Here is an 18,207-nt window from a genome sequence, read left to right on the forward strand (position 1 = left end):
GGCTATTTAACTCCAGACCTCATCTGACCAGTTTTCAAACTCTGAGATGGTGGTATTGCAATTAATGGAGTAGGTCTGTCAAGGCAGAACTAGGGGGAGGCAAATGAGACACTGGCTGCAGGCACAAAATTTAAGGAGGTGCAAAACAAACCAATAATTAAGATAAATAATATTTAATGCAATATTTTGAAAAACCAAAATTAATGCAGAAAAATCCATGATGAACAAAGTATTAAAATCTTAAGTAAAGACATGATCCAACCCTGCACTGGCACTTGACCCTGCCTCATTCATCTCACGCTAATTCTGCCCCTGGGATTTGCAGATCTGTGAAACCACTCACTGGGCTCATCTGGAGGTCAAAGCCTGCTGGGGCCGGTTCAGAGGAGGACACCAGAGAAGACAGTGCTCTTCTGGCCAAAAATGAGCACTGCTTCTCCTCTGGGGAGCCAAGTGCAAGTTCACCTTTGCCCCTGAAGGTGGCATCTCCGTGCTAGATCGGTGTTTTCTGGGACCACAGTGCTTCCCCCTCCCCACCCCTGACTCTCTCATGTGACACCTAGGTTAAAAGGTTGCTGGCAGGTCAAACAATGCCATTGGAGCCCCTGCCTTGTCCCTTGCCACTGGCTGTGGCACTGCACTGGATCCATTGCTTTTCTCTCATTACCGCCTGGGCAAACCTGCGCCAGGATGTATCAATCACCACTTTTGTGGCAGGTTCTAAAGCAGCGTTTCTAGCCAGTTGGCCTTTCCAGGCTGACCACAAGAGGGCATGGTGAGGAAACAGGACCAATAGGCAGAGAGGGCTTCTTAGGGCTGCTGACTGGTGGCCCCGGGCAGGGAGCTGCCTGCTTGCCTAACTGCAGAGTGTCTTCTTCCTTTAACGGTTTAGTCATTTCTTAGCTTCAACGTATTTATATTTTACTTTTTCTTTTCTTTTTTTTTTTTTTTTTGAGACAGAGTCTCGCTCTGTTGCCCAGGCTAGAGTGAGTGTCGTGGCGTCAGCCTAGCTCACAGCAACCTCAATCTCCTGAACTCAAGGGATCCTCCTGTCTCAGCCTCCCGAGTAGCTGGGACTACAGGCATGCACCACCATGCCCAGCTAATTTTTTCTATATATTTTTAGCTGTCCATATAATTTCTTTCTATTTTTAGTAGAGATGGGGTCTCGCTCTTGCTCAGGCTGGTCTCGAACTCCTGAGCTCAAACGATCCGCCCACCTCGGCCTCCCAGAGTGCTAGGATTACAGGCGTGAGCCACCGCGCCCGGCCTACTTTTTCTTTTGAAATAATTTCAAATGTGCATAAAAGATGCAGAAACAGCGCAAAGAACTCTTATACACCCTCCACCCAGATTTACCAAGGAACATTTTGCGACATTTGCTTTTTCATTAGTTTTGTATATATAAAACATGTCTATACATATATGCAATATTATATATACACCCACACATTTTTTTCTGGACTGATCAAGAGTAAGTTGGAGACACTGTGACCCTGGACCGTTCAAGATATATCTCTCAAGGACAAGTACATTTTCTTACATAACCATAAGACAGTTATCAAAACCAGGTTTAGCAATGATGCAGTGTTATTAGCTAATCTATAGACCTTGTCCAACTTCTATCAACTATTCCAATAGTGTCCTTTATAGCAATTTTTTCTTTCTAGTCTAGGATCCAATCCAAGATTATACATTGACCCAACAGTCCTGTCTCCTTGCTTCCTGTTCATCTGAGCAGTTCCTCAGCCATCTCTTTGTCTTCCATGATTGACGTTTTTGAAGTGTTCAGGCCAATTATTTGGTTAAATCTCCCTCAATTTGGGTTTATCTGAGGTTTTGTCATGATTAGATTCAGGTAATGCATTTTGGACAAGAATGCTAATTAATGAGACACGGCTCATGGAATTTCTTTCTTTCTTTCTTTTTCTTTTTTTGAGACAGAGTCTCACTCTGTTGCCCTGGCTAGAGTGCTGTGGCGTCAGCCTAGCTCACAGCAACTTGAAACTCCTGGGCTCAAGCCATCCTCCTGCCTCAGCCCTCCTGAGTAGCTGGGACTACAGGCATGTGCCGCCATGCCCGGCTAATTTTTTCTATATATTTTAATTGCCCAGCTAATTTCTTTCTATTTTTAGTAGAGATGAGGTCTCACTCTTGCTCAGGCTGGTCTCGAACTCCTGAGCTGAAACGATCCACTTGTCTTGGCCTCCCAGAGTGCTAGGATTACAGGCATGAGCCACCGCGCCTGGCCAACACGGAATTTCTTAAATGAGCTTCTCTTGACATTCCCAGGGCGGCTGGGTGACTCTGAGGCACAGGAAACAGATTATGATTTAAAAAGCTCTTAATAATAGGAGCTAACATTTATTTAGCACTTGCTCTTTGACACTACTTTCTGCATTTGTTGATTTGGGGGGTATTTCCCCTGGAACAATGTTGTGTGGGGTGCTTATGTTGGATCACAGCAATTATAAAAAATACAGGCATACCTCGTTTATACTGCTTTTTACTTACAATGCTGCTCTTTACTGCTCTTGCTAGGGGCTAATGCAGCTGGTGACCTTAAGTTGAATTTTTTACAAATTGAAGGTTTGTGGCAACTCTGCATTGAGCAAGTCTATTGGCGCCATTTTTCCAAGAGCATGTGCTCACTTTGTATCACTGTGTCACATTTTGGTAGTTCTTGCAATATTTCAAACTTTTTCATTATTATTATATCTGTTATGGTGATCTGGGATCAGTGATCTTTGCCATTACTATAGTAATTTCTTTTGTGGTGCCATTAATCATGCCCATATAAGACAGCAAATTTAATTGATACATGTTGTGGAGTGTTCTGATGGCTCCACCAACCGGCCATGCCTCCTTCTCTCTCCCTCTCCTCTGCCTCCCTGTTCCCCGAGACACGACAATGTTGAAGTTAGGCCAATTAATAACCCTGCAATGGCTTCCAAGTGTTCAAGTGAAAGGAAGAGTTGCATATCTCACTTTAAATCAAAAGCTAGAAATGATTAAGCTTAGTGAGGAAGGTATGTAGGATGAGATAGGCTGAAAGCTAGGCTTCTTTTGTCAAATGGTTCGTCAAGTTGTGAACGCCAAGAAAAAGTTCTTGAAGGAAATCAAAAGAGATACTGCAGTGAACCCATGAATGATAAGAAAGTGAAACAGCCTTATTGCTGATATGGAGAATGTTCGAGTGGCCTGGGATAGCAGATCAAACTAGCAACATTCCCTTAAACCGAAACCTAATCCAGAGCAAGGCTCTAACTCTCTTCAATTCTGTGAAGGCTGAGAGAGGTGAGGAAGCTGCAGAAGAAAAGTCAGAAGCTAGCAGAGATTGGTTTATAAGGTTTAAGGAAAGAAGCCGTCTCTGTAACATAAAATTGCAAGGTGAAGCAGCAAGTGCTGATGTAGAAGCTGCAGCAAGTTATCCAGAAAATCTAGCTAAGATCATTGATGAAGGTGGCTACACTAAACAAAAGATTTTCAACATAGATGAAACAGTCTTCTATTGGAAGAAGATGACATCTAGGGCTTTGTTACCTAGAGAGGAGGAGTCAATGCCTGGCTTCAAAGCTTCAGAGGACAGGTGACTCTCTTGTTAGGGGCTAATACAGCTGGTGACTTTAAGTTGAAGCCAATTACTCATTGACCATTCTGAAAATCCTACAGCCCTTAGGAATTACGCTAAATCTACTCTGCCTGTGCTCTATAAATGGCACAACAAAGCCTGGAGGACAGCACATCTGTTTACAGCATGCTTTACTGAATATTTTAAGCCCATTGTTGAAAGCTGCTCCAAAAAAATAGATTCTTTCAAAAGGTTACTGCTCATTGACAATGCACCTGGTCCACTCAAGAGCTCTGAAAAAGATGAACAGAGAGATGAATGTTGTTTTCATGCCTGCTAACACAACACCCATTCTGCAGCCCAGGGATCAAGGATCAAGGATCAAGGAGTAATTTTTTTTTCTTTTTTTTTTTTTGAGACAGAGTCTCACTCTGTTGCCCAGGCTAGAGTGCCGTGGCATCAGCCTAGCTCACAGCAACCTCAAACTCCTGGGCTCAAGCAATCCTCCTGCCTCAGACTCCCGAGTAGCTGGGACTACAGGCATGCACCACCATGCCCGGCTAATTTTTTCTATATATTTTTAGTTGTCCAGCTAATTTCTTTCTATTTTTAGTAGAGACGGGGTCTCACTCTTGCTCAGGCTGATCTGGAACTCCTGAGCTCAAACAATCCACCCGCCTCAGCCTCCCAGAGTGCTAGGATTACAGGCGTGTGCCACCGTGCCCGGCCAAGGAGTAATTTTTAATTTCAAGTCTTATTATATAAGAAATACATTTCATAAAGCTATAGTTGCCATAGGTAGTGATTTCTCTGATGAATCTGGGCAAAGTAAATTGAAAATCTTTCTGGAAAGGATTCACCATTCTAGATGTCATTAAGAACATTTGTGATTTGTGGGAGGTCAAAATACCAACATTAACAGGAGTTTGGAAGAAGTTGGTTCCAATTCTCATGGATTACTTTGAGGGGTTCAAGAATTCACTGGAGGAAGAACTGCAGATGTGGTGGAAATAGCAAGAGAACTAGAATTAGAAGCTGAGCCTGAAGATGTGACTGAATTGCTGCAATCTCATGATCAAACTTGAACAGATGGGAAGTTGCTTCTTATGGATGAGCAAAGAAAGTGGCTTTTTGAGATGGAATCTACTCCTGGTGAGATGCTATGAGCACTGTTGAAATGACAGCAAAGGATTGAGAACATTACATAAACTCAGTTGATAAAGCAGCATCAGGGTTGGAAAGAACCGACTTCAATTTTGAAACAAGTTCTACTGTGAACAAAATGCTGTCAAACAGCATCACATGCTACAGAGAAATCTTTCATGGCAGGAAGACTGTATTGATGTGGCAAACCTCATTGTTGTCTTATTTTAAGAAGTTGCCACAGCCACCCCAACCTTCAGCAACCACCACCCCGATCAGTCAGCAGCTGTCAACATCAAGGCAAGACCCTCCACCACCAAGATTATGACTCACTGAAGGTTCAGATGAGCTACAGCATTTTTTAGCAATAAAGTATTTTTAAATTAAGGGATGTAAATTTTTTAGATATAATACTATTATATACTTAATAGACTATAGTATAGTGTAAACATAAATTTTATATGTACTGAGAAATTCAAAAATTCCTGTGGCTCAGTTTATGACAATATTAGCTTTATTGCGGTGGCCTGGAACCAAGCCTGTGATTTCTCCAAGGTAGGCCTGTAACAGTGGCTATGGGTACTGAGCTGTATTGGGCCCCATAGTGCATGTCTGCTTACATGGACTAGATCCTTTAAGCCTCACAACCACTCGAGTACTATTATTCTCTTCATTTTATAGATGTGGACACTGAGCCTCAGAGAGGGTAAGTCACCTGCCCCGGCTCTCACAGCTGGTAAGAGGCACAGCCTCTCTGACTGTTTGATGCCACAGTGTGAGCACCCGGCCACTCTCCTACGCCATTTCTTCTCTGGCACATAACAGTGCAAAGGCCCTGCCATGATTCCAGCTTGGAACACTGAGAACAATCCATGTCCCCGGAAACCCCCCGGATTCCCAGCAAATGGAGATGCTTTCTCCCCATGTTCTGAAACCCTCTGCTTGCCCTCTACATAAGGAACGAGATAGCTTGGGGGGCACTTGGCTGTGAGTAGGGGTCCCCAGTAGGTCGTGTGGTGTTCCCTAGGAGCAGACACCCCTCTTGGGTCATTACACGTTAGGCATTTATCTATGCATCCATCCAAACCATAACAGTGCGAAAGACAGGTGAGGAGAGCAGTATGAGCAGAAGGTGTCAATCCTTAACCTAACTGTGACCACGAATGATTCTCCAGGCAGAAATTGCACTCCCAGAATGAGATTTCCCCCTCCAGACGCAAAGCCCACTCCAAAGTCATCCCAGAACCAGATTTAGATGCAGGCCAGTGTCATGCATAACTTGCAGCCTTAAGAAATCAGCCCTGGAAATTTGTTGAAACAAGCATCTCCTAGCCTGGCACTTGGGATCATTGTGCACTGCGGGTTTTTAAGAGAATTGTTATTCACTCATTTCACAATTCACCCTTCTAAGTGTGGAGAGGGATACAAGGATGAATGAGATAGCTCCTGCCCTTGAGGACCCAAAACTAAATAATTAATTGGACTGACTTTTGGTTTCACTGGGTTGTCTACGTGTCTGAGCTCCCATTCTCTATCCAATGGCCACAAAACTGTCACAATTTTGAATTAACAATGTAAATCTTGGACTCAAACCATCTCAGGACGCACTGGTCACCATTTTATCTGGACTATTACGACTTCTCTGACTGCAGTGTTGGGAAGGGTGACCAACCATCCTGGTTTGCCAAACCCAGAGTAAGTTCCTGGGATGCTGGGCTTTCTGTGCTACATCAGAACAAGTGAACAGAGAACAGAGAGAGGGAACAACTTGTCACGAGTGTCCATTCTGTAAATGGCAGAGTCAGGCTGGCCAGAGAGCAAATCCTGTGCTCCCACTGGCTACTCTGTACCCGCCTTAGGGGGCTCATGTGTAAATATGATGCAGAACAAGTCCTGAAACTATGTTTGAAATTAATTATCAGGGATTGCAAGCAGACTCCTCTGGAAGCAGAGGTCAGTGGAAGCCGTGTTTCCATGGAGACCCAATCATAGCCAACCAGGCTGTGTTCAAATGCAGCCACTACGGTGCGGAGCTTCCATCACTAAAATGAGGTGCGTTTCTTAAGGAAGTGACTGTCACTAAAAATTTGCTGAGCTTCCCCAACGTGCATTCTATCATTCGTGACTTCAGTGGTGTCTCCATGGCAGCCTGAAAAATGTAAGTCTTGCACAAAGTCCTGGGAGGAGTCCCATCGAGTCCCATGGGATATCATGGTTAAATGCATGGATTTTGGAGACAATTCCCTACTTCACCAACTGCTGGCTCCGCAACTTTGGGCAAGTTATCTAACTTCTAAGCCCAGTTTCCTCATGGTTAAATGGTGGAAATAATAGCTCTCATACTCAATGGCTGTTGTGAAGATGAAAACCAGGAGATGATGCATACAAATCACAATACCAAGTCCATAGTGGGCAAGGAAGAAATGTACGCTAGAAGTTCATTGCCATGTGCCCGCCCTGTGTCCTTTTTTTTTTTTTGACACAAAGTCTCATTCTGTTGCCTGGGCTAGAGTGCTGTGGCATCAGCCTAGTTCACAGCAACCTCAAACGCCTGGGCTCAAGCAATCTTCCTGCCTCAGCCTCCCGTGTAGTTGGGACTACAGGCATGTGCCACCATGCCCAGCTAATTTTTTTAATATATATATTTTTAGTTGTCCAGCTAATTTCTTTCTTTCTTTTTTTAGGAGAGACAGGGTCTCACTCTTGCTCAGACTGGTCTCGAACTCCTGACCTCGAGCGATCCTTCCACCTTGGCCTCCCAGAGTGCTAGGATTACAGGCGTGAGCCACCACGCCCAGCCCAGTCCTATGTCTTTAAATGAGAGCAATGCACTTGAGAACTAACAGTAAGGAGCAGATGACAGCTGGTCTATCTTCCACATCTGCCTTTTCCCTTCTAGCTTTTCCTGCCCCATCTCTCTCTGCCCTGTCCCAATGTTTATCCCCCTTCTGACTTTTTGGCCTGTTCCAGCCATTTCTGTGCCACTGGGAAGAGATGACCAAGCTTGGTTCCTCCTGTTCCTGGCCCCGTTGGGTTCCCTGTACTCCCAGTCCCCAGAACCCCAACCCAGGCACCAGGACAGTGCCTGACGGATAACGAGACCATGATCCATCCATATAGATGTGTAACTCAGCTCCCCACATGACCTCAGCAGCTCAGAGAAGGGACAAAATGGGAACAAATGAGGATGCACCATCCTTTTGATAAATTAGGTGCCTGAGAAAGCATCATGAGTTAAATGGCACGATGTGGCATGCACCTTTGAAAATTTCATCCAGATGTTCATGTTTAAGTGGCTGTATGGTGTGGTGCTTAAAGGCCCCAGGAGAGACATCAGGGACAGCTAAGAAGGAGAGGTCTTGGTACAATGACATGGGTGACACAGATACTGAAATGAAGCCTGAGAGGCATCCAGCACAAAGCCTTGGAGAAATGTGTTTCTTTAGCAAGAAGAACTCAGCACACGTGTACACACCTGCCGGCCTCCTTCACCCATCGATTCCCCGCCTACATTTAGGGTCTTCACAGTCTCCATCTCAACTGACCTTTGGTTACTGAAAGGCAGTTTTCAGGACTGGACGAGTCTGATAAATGCTGGACAGACGACGATGATGCTGAGAGCTAACACTACGCACATTCACTCTGTGCCACGTGCAGGGCTCACCTGCAGCCCCGGGAGGTTGGTGTCATCATTAGCTCTTCGTCATCATCCTCTATTCATAGATGGAGAAACTGAGGTTTAGATCATCAGATATCTATTAATAGTAAGTGGCAAGGCCAGCTTTATAAATCTGGAGCCCACTGTCCACCTGAGATGTGTTCAGGTGACTCCAACGCATGGCGCTTGTGTCTCCTGCTCTGTGTCCTGCCATCTGCTGTTTTACTGCCAGCCCAGCAGCCAATTGGATACCCCAGTCCCCTCTGTCTTTGGGGTGCTGTATCTCCCCTCATCTCAATCCATGGGGTTCGTGTGAAGTAGGACAGGATTTCTTAAACAAAACTAAAGCACTAAACATAAAGGATAATTTGACTAAATTAAAATTAATGTCTGGGCTGGGCACGGTGGCTCACGCCTGTAATCCTAGCACTCTGGGAGGCCGAGGCGGGTGGATCCTTTGAGCTCAGGAGTTCGAGACCAGCCTGAGCAAGAGCGAGACCCTGTCTCTATTAAAAATAGAAAGAAATTAGCTGGGCAACTAAAATATATAGAAAAAATTAGCGGGGCATGGTGGTGCATGCCTGTAGTCCTAGCTACTCGGGAGGCTGAGGCAGAAGGATTGCTTGAGCCCAGGAGTTTGAGGTTGCTGTGAGCTAGGTTAATGCCACGGCACTCTAACCCAGGCAACAGAGTAAGATTCTGTCTCAAAAAAAAAAAAAAAAAAAAAGAAAAAGAAAAAAATAAATAAATAAAATAAAATTAATGTCTGTTTATCCAAAACCACAAAAGAAATTGAACAGATAAGCCACAAACTGGGAGAAGATATTTGCCACCCATATAGCTACAGATTATTAAAACAAGGACAATTAGAAATATGGGGAATTGGCCTGGCACGGTGGCTCATGCTTGTCATCCCTGCACTTTAGGAGACTGAGGCGGGAGGATCACTGAGGCTAGGAGTTCAAAACCAGCCTGGGCAACATAGTGAGACTTCGCCTCTACAAAAAAGTAAAAAGAAAATTAGCCAAGCATGGAGCTAGGAGCTGTAGTCCCAGCTACTCCGGAGGCTTAGGCAAGAGGATCACCTGAGCCCAGGAGTTGGGAGACTACAGTGAGCTATGATCAGGCCACTGCACTCTAGCCTGGGCAACAGAATGAGACTCTGTCTCTAAAGAAAAAAAAAAAAAAAAAAAGAAATATGGGGAATTGACATGAACAGGTGTTTCACAGATCTGGAAACATAAATGGCAAGTAAATACATGAAAAATTGCTTAACCCCATGAGTAATCATGAACGTGAAGATTAAGGTCACAATGAGTTACCATTTCACACCCACTAGATTAGAAAAAGTCTAATTGTGCCAAATGTTGGCAACGATAACTCCAAGATCCTAAAGATATTCTCTGATATTGTCTTCTATAAGTTTAAAGTTTTGCCTTTTAAATTAAAGTCTTTAATCCAGCTTGAATTGATTTCGGGGGTAGGTGAGAGAGTCGTTAAATTCCATATCTTTTTATATGAATAATCAATTGTCCTAGCACTTTTTATCAAATTGTCCCTCCTTTCCCCAGTGATCAGAATTGTCCCCTCTGTCATAAATCAAGTTTCTCTGTGTGCATGAGTCTGTTTCTGTGATTTCTATTTTGTTCCATTGGTGTTTTTAGAAGCTTTGATATCCTCTTTTCATTCTTCATTGGGAATGTTTTGGCTCTTCTCGGACCTTTGCTCTTCCATATGAATATTAGGATCACCTCCTCCTCTTCCTTGAAAAGCCCTGTTGAAATTTTGATTGCAATGGTCCTGTTTCTGATTTCAAAAGAAACATTTCTAACTTTTCATTATTGAGAATGATATTTGCTATAGGTTTTTGGTAGATACCTTTTAAGGAAGTTCTCTTCTGTTCTTATTATAGTTTGTCATGAGTTAGTACTATGAGGAAGTGTTGAATTTTGTAAAACCATGTTTTTGCAACTATTGAGATGATCTTATAGTTATCCTTTAATATGTCACTTTAAGAATGTATTTTCTAATGTTAAACTATCCTGGCATTCTTGCGATAAATCCAACTTGGTTATGACATATATTTATGTTTATATATATGTTGCTAGATTCAATTTAGTAATATTTTATTTAGGATTTTTACTTCTATGTTTTTGAGTAATTTATGAATGATGTTGGCCTGGTCTTGCTTTGGTATCTAGTTTTGTTGATCATAAAGTGAGTTGGGATGTGTTCTCTCTTTTTCCATTTTCCAGAAGAGCTCTGAGTGGGATGATATATTCCTGGAAAGTTTAGAGAGCTTGCTTCTAGGACCATCTGGCTTGATGTTTTTCTTTGGTTAAAAATTTCATCAATTTCATTAATAATTCTAGGACTTATGTTTTCTGTAGTTTAAAACTGACATATTTTGTGGAGGAATTGAACTTTTTATTATTATGTAGTGATCCTCTCCCTCCTTAATAATGTTTTATGTTAGTCTGTTATCTAATGTTAATATAGCTATACTAGCTTTTTTGAATAGTATTTGTTAGGTATATCATTTTCCACACTTTTACTTTCAAGCTTTCCAAATTCCTATGTTTTTAAGAGTGCGTCTTGAAACACTGTCTCTTGGGTCTTTCGAAATTCAATTTGTCAAGGACTGACTTTAAACTGATAAGTTTAGTTCATTTACATTTACTTTGTTTTTTTTTTTTTTTGAGACAGAGTCTCACTCTGTTGCCCGGGCTAGAGTGAGTGCCGTGGCGTCAGCCTAGCTCACAGCAACCTCAAACTCCTGGGCTCAAGTGATCCTACTGTCTCAGCCTCCCGAGTAGCTGGGACTACAGGCATGCACCACCATGCCCGGCTAATTTTTGTCTATATATATTTTTAGCTGTCCATATAATTTCTTTCTATTTTTAGTAGAGATGGGGTCTCGCTCTTGCTCAGGCTGGTCTCGAACTCCTGAGCTCAAACGATCCGCCCACCTCGGCCTCCCAGAGAGCTAGGATTACAGGCGTGAGCCACCGCGCCCGGCCCATTTACATTTACTTTGACTATTGCTATATCTGGATTTATTTTTACTATCCTTTTTCTGTTTCACTTTTCTATATACTTCTTTTGGCTTCATTGGTGTTTTTTGCTTGTTTTCTTATTGGTTTGCGCCATTCCCTCTCTTCTACTGATATGAAAGTTATATATCTTCTTTGTTTTATTTTAGTGACTACTACTGACATTTTACCATACATGTTTAACAAAGGCTGAGGTTAGTCTCTCCATTCCCTTCCCATGCAGATGAAAGGTATCAGAACACTGTAACTCCAGCCAACTATTTCCTAATTTATTGTTGTCCTGCATAATTCTGTCCTTGTTCTAAACTCAAGTTATGTATTATTGATACCATCATTATTATTTTGTACTGACAATTTTGTTTGCATTTATTATACTTACCAATTTTTTCCACTCCTTTCATTTCTTCTTAATGGGATTATTTTTCTTTTTTCTGAAGTATATCATAGAGGTTCAAGCCAGAGTCCCAGCTACTCCAGGGGCCTGAAGCAGAAGGATCCCTTGAAGCCAGGAGTTCCCGGCTGCGGTGAGCAATGACCACACCTGTGTTCAGCCGCTGCACTTCAGCCTGGGAACAAAGCGAAAGAGCATCTCTTAAGAAAAAAAGTTCAGTTTGTCAAATCTTAGTTTTTATCTGTATTTCACCTCTTTGTTGAAATGCTGAGTATCCAGTTCTCAGGCCTTTGACATAATTATTTCACTTTTTTTTGGCTTCTATTATTGCCATTAAGAAACCTGGTGACAATCTATATAATAATTCTTTGTGAATAATCTGTCCTTTTTTTTTTAATCTCTAGCTGCTTTTAAGGTCTTTTCTTTGTTTTTAGTGTTCTGCAGTGTTTCTTGGTATGGATTTCTTATTATTCTACCCTGCTTTAGATATGCTGTGCTTCTTATATCTGGAGAGTCATGTCTATTTTCTGCCCTAGAGATTCTCCACCATTGCTACTTCAGATATGACCTCTCCTTCCTTCTCTCCTTCTTTGATACTAATTAAATGGATATTAGATCTTCTCAGTCTATCCCACATAATCCTAAAATCTTTTTCACATTTTTCATGTCATATCCTTCTGTGCTGAATTCTGGGAAATTTCATCAGATCTGGCTATCAAATCATCAATGGTCTCATTAGCTGTGTCTCACTCACCTGCTGTGGACCTATCCTTTGAGGACAGAGTGTCCATTCACATTCTCTGACTATCTATTTTTTCAACTTCAAAATAGATATTTTATTTCTAAAAATCTCTATTTGTCCTTTAAAGAACCTATCTGGGCATTTAAAAAATATATTGTTGTTTACTAATTTTTGTGATTCCATCTTTTATTTGTGCTAACATTATCTAGATAATTATTTTATATTCTATAACTCATAATTCTGATATCCAAAGATCCCTCTAAATTTGTTGTTTGTTCTTCCTGCTGACCTTCTTCCTCTCTCCCTCCTCTCTCTGTCACCTAGGCTAGAGTGCAGTGGCACGATCATAGCTCACTGCAACCTCAAACTCCTGGGCTCAAGTGATCCTCCTGCCTCAGCTACCCGAATAGCTGGAACTACAGGTGTGCACCACCACGCCCAGCTAATTTTTCTATTTTTTGTAGAGACAGAGTCTCACTCTTGCTCAGGCTGGTCTTGAACTCCTGACCTCAAGCAATCCTCCCTCCTTGGCCTCCCAGAGTGCTAGGATTATAGGTGTGAACCACTGCACCCAGTCTTGATACTGGTTTTGACCTCATTTTTAAAAATGCATTTTTATTTAAGCGTAACATACATATGGAAAATTGCACTTAAGTATGTAGTTTGACAAATTAGCACAAGTGAGTACACCTGTATAACTAGCTCGCAGATCAAGATAAAGAGTAATTATTGGCACCTCAGATACTAGCCTCGTGCCCCCTTCCAGGCATTTCCCTGTCAAAGGTAACCACTTTTCTAATTTTTAACACTGTAGAGTAATTCTTGTTTTTGATCTTTGTTAAGGAAACTCATACAGTATCTGCTTTTTTGTGTCTGGCTTGTTTCAACAAGCTCCTATGTGGTTAATTGTGATCTGTGAGAATCCTGGACGCTCTTTTACAGAGAGCATCCTTCTTTGTATGTGTTTGGAGTGAAGGAATGCTGCCCACCTGACAGCACTATACTCTTGAGGGTCCTGGCTAAACATGGAACTCTCAAGTTCAGTTCCAAGTTATAGCTGGCCAAGGTTTCGTCTCCCAGTATTGTTTATGGGCATGATATATACATTTGGTCTCAGAACAACCTTGCATTTCACATTTCTTTCTCATTGCCCCCAACTCTTACTCTTATTTTGATACACTTTCTGCTCAACAACACACAACAGAATCTTTTTTATCTGGGATAGAGGCGTTTTGAGAAGGGTGCATCTGGTCTACCATATGCTGAGATGCAATTTGAATTTTAAAAGGTTAAAGGTGGGACTGTTAAATTGCACCATAATGTTTTTGGCATATTCCAAATTATTGAAAAAATTTCGAATCCTAATTTTCTTCTCAGCTTTGTTTGATTTAAAATTTGATGAGAAGTCTGGATTTATGATCATCTAAATTCTTTTTTAAAATTTCAAGGACTGAGAACTGGAGCACTCCATTAGAAAATTGCTTCCAGTCTCATACACTCAGATTAAACAAAATTTGGTCACTGTTGTTTAGCTTTCTGTGAATCCACTTAACTGTGATATTTTGAAGTCTAGATTTCTTCATTTTGCCTATAAACAGATCATAAAATGCTTTGTCCAAAGCATAGTCAAGGTTTTGTATACAATTTCCTATAACAATCTCTAGATCTATTTATGCTAGTAACTGTGAAAAATTATTCCTATAGCGTGTTTATTCACAGTGAACCTGTATGCATTCTTAGGACTCGCCTCTTTTGTTTCAATTTAATAATCAGGTGCAGAACTTTGAGAAATTAACACAATACCTCTTGGTCTCTAGATTTGTGTATCAATCTTTCTCTTCCATTTGAAATGGGACCCTCATTCTAGCATAAGTCTTAGTCTTCTAGCATTAGTCTTCTAGCACAATTTCTTCAAGATCACTGAATAAGTTTTTGAGATCATACCTAAATATCCTTTTGGGACTCTGGGCAGTAATTTCTCTTGATCTGGTAACTTGAACCAATTTAAATTTAAGGTGCTCTTTCCCATCTTTTCTTCCTATCAGTTTCCTTCCCTGTGATGTTCTACCCTGACTAAATGGAAGCTCTCTCTCCATGAAGATGAAGTGAAACAGGACACTGGGAGTTTGGTTTTCCCTCTGCCATTTGTTAACATTCCATATGCTCAGTTCATTTTTTTATTCATCTTCTTGTTCCTAATCTGGATTTAAATTAACCTTTTTCTGTCTTTCACATTTGAGTCCCAACCATTCTGGGTTTTAGTCTGCCTTGCCTCTTGTTAAAGGTCCATATTAATCACTTGGAAATTTTCCATCACCTTCTGTCTTAGTCTGTGTTGCTATAAAGGAATACCTGAGACTGGGTAATTTATAAAGAAAAAAGGTTTGTTTTGGCTCATGATTGTGCTGGTTGGAAGGTTTGAGACTGGGCATCTGATGAGAGCCTGGGGCTGCTTCCAGTCACAGCAGAAGCAAAGGGGATTGGGCTCATGCAGAGAGGGAGCAAGAGAGAGGGGTGAGGTGCCAGGCTCTTTGAAACAGCCAGCTGTCACAGAAACTAATAGAGTGAGAACTCACTGCCTCTCCCCTAGAGAGGGCATTAATCTATTCATGAGGTATCTGTCACCATGACCCAGAAACCTCCCTTAGGCCCCACCTCCAACATTAGGGATCAAATTTCCTCATGAGATTTGGTGGAGACAAACAAACTGTCTCCAAATTATAGCACCTTCCAGCTTCTATTCAGGCGCTTGGAAAGCCTGAGTTTATCAGAGTGCTGCACACGCACAGTCACACTGCTCTCTCAGAGTCCTCTCTCCTTCCCATCAGGATATCCTCGCGCCCAGTGCTGGGCTCAACTGGAATTTTCAACAAATCAATCAATACGGTAAGAATTACAATTTTAGAACTTCCTGATCATTGAGTCCTTCTTGCTTTGATCATGTCCTACATGTGACATATGTTGACTTACGTTACTTGTCTTGTGATATATTCTTATTACTATAACTGTTGATGTTCTTTTTTTAAGGTGTGTATAATTTAGACTGTTCTTCCTTTTTAAAAAATTAAAAAAAATTTTTTTAAATATGGGTTCTCACTATATTGCCCAGGCTGATCTTGAACTCCTGACCTCAAGCAATCCTCTCACCTGGCCTCCTGAGTAGCTGGGACTACAGGCCACCAAGCCTGGCTAGATTGTTCTCCTTGAAGGAAGAAGTTAAATTGCATCTTCTATAGCTTGAGTCCTATGCATAAGTAAATGCTCAATAAAAATTTAATTCACAAATAAATGAATAAGCAATTTTTTGAAACATATGAAAAGATGGTTTTGGGCCTAAAAATGTTACTATTTCATAGATTTCTGGGTCCAAGGTGAGACTTTGTCATATCCTTCATATTTAATTCCATTACTTGTAAGGCAACAGGTAGCTTAGTGGTTAGAGTATAGATTTTGTGTTCAGACATACACAAATTTGCTTAGATTCTGGCTGTATCACTAACAAGCTGTGTGACCTTCGGTAGGTTATTTAACCTCTCTGAGCCTCAAAAATGTCATCAATTGCAAAGTAGGGCCAATAATAGTACCCACCTCATAGAGTTGATGGGCAGATTCAGTGAGATAATGCACGTAAAGCATTGAGCATAAGGTGAGGCACACAGGAAAAGCTCAACACATGGTAGCTAATTACTAATTGCCTGTTCTGTGCTACTCATCATGACTAAATGAATAAAGATATCATCATATACAATGTGCTGCAGAGGTATAGATGATGGAACAATTAATTTTGCCTGGATAATCAGGTAAGGCTGCCTCAAGGTGGTGACATTGAAGTTGCAGACTGGACAGAGGACTCAGTGGTTGGCTCAGAGTTGCCACATAGTAAAACCTTGGGGAGTGGATCATGCAATGGGCCCATTAGCCCAGGGGTGCTGCCCAGCTGGCATGTGTGTACATATATGATATCTTGTGTTTTTCTCCTACACACATTTCCATGTGCTGATATGGCCTTTGTGTAATTCCATAATAGTTTGTGTGTGATTCCCTGATTGAATAGTTTCTAATTTTTTTTTTTTTTTTGAGACAGGGTTTTGCTGTCGCCCGGGGTAGAGTGCAGTGGTGTCATCATAGCTCACTACAACCTCCAACTGTTGGGCTCAAGCAATCCTCCTGCTTCAGCCTCCCAAGTAGCTGGGACTATGGGAGCACACCACCACACCCGGCTCATTTTTCTATTTTTTAATAGAGACGGGGTCTCGCTCTTGCTCAGGCTGATCTTGAACTCCTGACCTCAAGGGATCCTCCTGCCTAGGCTTCCCAAAGTGCTAGGATTTCAGGCATGAGCCACCTCACCCGGCCCCTCTAATATTTTCTTATTGTAAATAGACTCTAAGTCCTTAAAGACAAGAAATGTGTCTTTATTCATCCAGAGAGTACCTGGCATGTAGTAGGTTCTCAGTAATGTTTGATGAATAAATGAATGAGTGACTCCTCTGCTGGCCCTACTATGTGCTGGCTATGGGATCTTGAGCAAATGAGTTAACCCTTCTGTGCCTCAGTGCTTCCATCTGTAAAGTGGATTAGTACATCTCATAGGGTGGTTGGGAAGACGAAGTGATCTGATGGGCAGCCCCTGCAGGTAATAAGTGTGTGTTAAACAGTGGCAACTGTATACACCATTCAGTTCTGACTGATGTGCTGCTGAATCCAGGAGACATCTACAGACTTCGTGGCAGGGTGAGGCCTGGCGCAGCCTGCTGCACATGCTGGCAGGGGAGAGGTTTCAAAATTCTTTGCTAATGCTGGGGTGAGGCCTATCAGATGATGAGGAGTTTCTATTTGGGATGACTAAAGGTGCCATCTGGAAAGTAGGAGGCCCCTGGGACTGCTCCCTGGCCTCCCACCTACCCCTGATTTCTCAGTGACAGTGCTCAGGGGGATCGCTGACTCAGGGAGGGACTGGAGGTGAATTCCCTCATCTCCTCTTGCCTCCTTGGCTTCATTATAAAACTGGGGCTAATAAGGCTTCTCTCCTGTCAGTCATCAGGTGAAGGACAGCCATCCAGACATATGACTCCCACCTGGGGCTCAACTAGGTATTCTGAAATATATAAAACTCTGAGGGAAAACACCCCTCTGGATATAGAAACTGCAGACTCTTGGAGGCCCCTGAGGTCATGGGCTATGAGTTTAAAAAAACAAAACAAACCTGATGAACTACCCATTTTTAAGATTTTGGAGAGGGAAAATTGTTTTCAAATATACCAGGTAAAATTTATTGATAGCTTCTAGGCTGGGCTGTGGCCTTCCAGGAAGTCATTCATCAATTTCTTTGGTGGTTTTTTTTTTTTTTTTTTTTTCCGACAGAGTCTCACTCTGTTGCCCAGGCTAGAGTGTTGCCGTGCCGTCAGCCTAGCTCACAGCAACCTCAAACTCCTGGGCTCAAACCATCCTCCTGCCTCAGCCTCCTGAGTAGCTGGGACTACAGGCATGCGCCACCATGCCCAGCTAATTTTTTGTATATATATTTTTAGTTGTCCATATAATTTCTTTCTATTTCTTTTTTTAGTAGAGACGGGGTCTAGCTCTTGCTCAGGCTGGTCTCAAACTCCTGAGCTCAAAGGATCCACCTGCCTCGGCCTCCCAGAGTGC

The sequence above is a fragment of the Eulemur rufifrons genome, chromosome 7 (genome assembly GCF_041146395.1).
Source record: "Eulemur rufifrons isolate Redbay chromosome 7, OSU_ERuf_1, whole genome shotgun sequence".
NCBI classification, from domain to species: domain Eukaryota; kingdom Metazoa; phylum Chordata; class Mammalia; order Primates; family Lemuridae; genus Eulemur; species Eulemur rufifrons.